The sequence below is a fragment of the Mastomys coucha genome, chromosome X (genome assembly GCF_008632895.1).
Source record: "Mastomys coucha isolate ucsf_1 chromosome X, UCSF_Mcou_1, whole genome shotgun sequence".
Lineage (NCBI taxonomy): Eukaryota > Metazoa > Chordata > Mammalia > Rodentia > Muridae > Mastomys > Mastomys coucha.
This window is the reverse complement of record NC_045030.1, coordinates 120,698,276-120,702,921: the sequence shown is the minus strand read 5'-3', so window position 1 is coordinate 120,702,921 and position 4,646 is coordinate 120,698,276.

Below are 4,646 nucleotides of genomic sequence, written 5' to 3'. Positions count from 1 at the left end.
TCTCTCTCTCTCTCTCTCACTTTCTCCCTGGAGGCAGGGGGCCTGCTGCTGAGGCCCGGGTCTCTCTCCCCTGGTGCTGACCTGTTTACTGCACAGTGTGTTAGTTAAAAAGGAGGCAATGTATAAATGAGTTACTTTATTGTAGGAAGGAAAAAATATGTCGGTTAAATAAAGGGAAGGAAAGGAGAGGAAGAAGAGAAAGAGAGAAAGGAGAGGAAGAAAGCAAGAGAAGAGAACAAAGAGAAAGAGATGAGAGAGAGAAGAAGAGAGAGAGTGAAAGAGTAACAGAGAGGAACAAAGAGCAAGAGAGGGTAAGAGTAAGAGAGTGAGAGAGCAAGAGAGCAATAGAAGTAAGAGTGAGGAGGGGGCAAATAGCCCCTTTTCTTGTTTGGGGTGTGGAATGCCTGGCTTGTGGTCAGATGACTGTATGTAAGGTCCAGCTAGAATGCTGGGAGTTTGAGGCATTGTCTGCCTGATAGAGCACACATTTCCTGTAGCGACAGCTGTGAAGGGTTTGGGTTGAAATCTGAGCTATTGTCTCAGGAACTATCACTGAACACCCACTGTCCCTTGTGAACAAATTTACTCAGTGGATCTCCGGGTTTCTCAGGTGGCTGCTCTACTGGACCCTGGCTGTCAGAACAGCCCATTGCCCCACAAAAGAGGATGTGAATTAACTGGTGAGGGATGAATAGTTTTGCAGATAGTAGACTAAGGTACCATAATCAATTGTTGGCTGTTTATGTTAGTTATTGTTACTCAATGTGCCTATAGCAATTCTTTGGCAAAACAGATCATTAATGTGGATTCATCTTTCTTCATCTCTAAGTAAAATTTTAACATCCTATTATGAAGCTGTTGTGGTGTTAATAAAGAACTGTAGGATAGAATTTTAAAAGTATTTTGGAAAGAATGTCTCAAGAACCTGATGAGACATCTATTCCTTGTTTCTAACAGGATTTAAATTGGTTATTGCAGAATACTGATATTTAACCTATTGCATGGAAAACTTTATAGACAAAATTGATAATCATTATCCAAAAGACAAGTTGTTAAAATTTGCTTCTATGCATGCTTTTGTATTTACAGTAAATGTGTTCATGCATCCCATAAAGAATACATCTAATGTATTTATAAACAGCCCTTTTATGGGAAAGATGTATATGTGATTGGGTCATATGTTTATTTTAGTGAGTTTCCCTCTACTTCAGCACAAATAATCAAGCCACATGCTGTAACCACTGTTTTTAAAGTGTTGAAAAATCAAGCTTTAATTTGTATACTGATAGCCAATATACATATAGCTCAGTGCTTACAACTGCTTGAAATTTTTCCTTTTTTTTTAGATACTGCTAATTCTCAAATTTTGCAATTATGTATGCAAATACAACTCATGTTAAGCAAAGGTTCTGTTTCCTTAAAGACTGTCTTTGGACATTTAAGAGCTCATCATGAACTGCCTTGAAAGATCCCTTAAGGCAATGGCACAGCAAATTTGTATCCCAGGCAGACTATAAGCCTTACACAGGAACAATTGGCCATAAAATCTCATTCTTTACATCAGCAAGATAGTTGAGATATATTTTTATAATGTTTATATATTTTATATATGTTGTTTATATATTTTTATATCAGATTGGTTGCTTTCACACAGAATTGCCTTCAGAAAAGCTCAGTTATTCACCATGGCAGTTATTCATCTCTATGAAGAAATGCGTTGAGTGCATATTCATATGCCTTTTGGGGCTTTGGGCTGAATGGAAAAAAGGTGTACTAATGAAGGCTGGTGGTCAGAGATGGGCAACTAGGGTTCTTGAGGTCCTATCAACCTAAGACAGAGGCAAGCACCAAAAGGTCATGTTTGTTCATAACAAACACTAAAAGGCCGTGTTTGTTCAAATAAACACAAACAAGCCAAGAATGTTCTCAAAAGATAGGTAAGAAGGAGTATAGACCCAGACCTAAGAAAGTCACAGTCATCAGCCATGATATTTCCCAGATGGGATCATGGAACATAAGTAAATTTTGTGCTTCCCATCCAGTTTATCTTCAAAAAATCAAAAAGGGGGAACTGTGCCCTTCCCCTAGCCAAAGTTGACTAAACAAGTCTCTGGTGGCTGGAGCCAGGTGCCTTTCTCTCTTCTGCCTATCCTATTCCATCCCCAGCTCTCCTTCCAGGTGTACCTGGTTCTCCATGGCTGTTGGACAGCTACAGAGACCATATACATGACCACCCACCCACCTCAAAGATATTATTCCAGAATTCCTCTTTCAAAAGGAAATGCAGGGACAAAGAATGGAGCAGAAACTGAAAGAGAGGCCATCCAGAGACTGTTCCACCTATATTCATCCTATATACAATCACCAAACACAGACACTATTGCAGATGCCAAGAAGTGCTTGCTGACAGGAGCCTCATATAGCTGTCTCCTGATAGGCTCTGCCAGTGCCTGACAAATATATATGTGGATGCACACAGCCAACCATTGGACTGAGCATAGGGACCCAAATGGAGGAGTTAGAGAAAGAACTGAAGAAGCTGAAGGGGTTTGCAACTCCATAGGAAAAACAACAGTATCAACCAACTAGACCACCAAAAGCTCCCAGAGACTCAACCACCATTCAAAAAATATACATAGAGGGACCCCATTGCTACAGCTGCATAAGTAGCAGAAGATGGCCTTATCTTGCAACAGTGGGAGGGTAGGCTTTGGTCCTGTGAAGACTTGATTCCCCAGTGTAGGGTAATGCTAAGGGGTAAAACCTGGAAAGGTGATAACATTTGAAATTTGAAGAAGTCCCAAGAATAAGCATGAGACTTAGAGACACACATATTTATTCTCACAGCCAAGAGTCCCATAAAAAACACTGAGCTAATAACTTAACATTCAGAGTACCTAACTGGTGCTGGCCCATGTAGGCCATGTGTTTGTTGTTTCATTCTTTGTAAGTTCATATGCACCTTATTCATTTGACTCAGATTGATTTGTTCTCCTGACTTCTTCTATTTCTCCTGACTCTTAGAATCTTTCTGCCTCTTCTTCTGTAGATTCCCTTGGCTCTGAATGGATGGATTCGATGAAGACCTCCCACTTAGATGCTTAATAATATAACATCTATGTTTTTCTTTATCAATTCCTTTTTTGAAGAACATTTAAGTTTTATCCAATTTTAGGTTATTATGAATAAAATTACCAAGAATATGGCACCTGCAAGTATCTTTGTGGTAGCATTGAGCATCCTTTGTATATCTTCTTAAGGGTGGTATAGCTGGATCTTGTGGTACACCAATTCCCAGTTTCCTGAGTAACCACTCATAATGATTTCTATAGTGACTTGTATAAAGTTGCACTCTGATCAGCAATTTATGAGTGTCCTCTTTTTCGCCATATCCTTGCCAGCAAGATCTGTCACTTAAGTTATTGATCTTAGATTTTAGATTTTGAAAAGGCCTTTGACAAAATTCAACATCCCTCGTGTTTCACCTTAAATATATCTTTCAATAAACACCGAATGCAGCTAATATCATAGATCAGAGTTTCATAATAAATACTTTATGTTTGAAAATTGCTCTATAGATCTAAGTGAGAAAATAAGTAATATATTTGTTATTGTTTTCTTGCTTAGTTGAGTCTTATTATTGCCTAATGCCCTTATATCTTACAATGTATTTTCTTTTTGTTCTTTCTTTTTTTCTTTCTTTCTTTCTTTTATTTTTATTTTTTATTTTTTACAACATCTTTTGTTTAACAAGGATGTCTTGTCAGAAATATGTATAGACACTGCTGTGTCCAAAAACATTACAGTGATATGATCCTGACTGGGGTTACAATACAATGAAAAAAAGATAAAAAGACATCCAGAAAATAATCCATGGTTGGTTGATCCGAGATCTTGGCTAGAGAAACTAAAGCTATTCAGAAGTTCAGTGTGGTTATTCTATAGAGTTGAGAAGAGATGAAGATGAACAAACAGGATAGGTTATTATACTCAGAAAAAATGGAGGTAATATTAATATTAACCAAACTATATTATATATTATTCATATTTTCAGGGTATAATAATAAGTAATCAACATTCAAAAATCATGGTTTTATTTATCAATAGAGGATTTTCTAAAGAGACATGGGATTAATAGCCACATCTAACAATGGAAATTAGGAGAAAATTTAGCCAGAAAATACCAAGACATATATTGAAAATTAGACACTAATAGAAATTGAGAATGACACGAATTCATTTAAAACTATTGTATGTTTATGGATTAGAATAATATGTATTACTGTAATAGGCAAATATACCCAAATGACATATGGTTTGATTGAAATTCTTATGAACACTCCAGTGTTTTCATTAAAGATAAAGAGCCCAAAAGTTCAAGCTGAAACATGAAAACTCGCAAGAAAGCCAAGTAATTTTGAAAAAATAACAAATTTGAAGGATCACTAACATGGTACATGTTAACCAAAATAGAATGATATAGCTACAAAACCTGATACAAGTCAATGAAAAAGAATAGAGAACCTGCCGGGCAGTGGTAGCACATACCTTTAATTCCAGCACTTGGGAGGCAGAGGCAGGCAGATTTCTGAGTTCAAGGACAGACTGTTCTACAAAATGAGTTCCAGGACAGCCAGGGCTATACC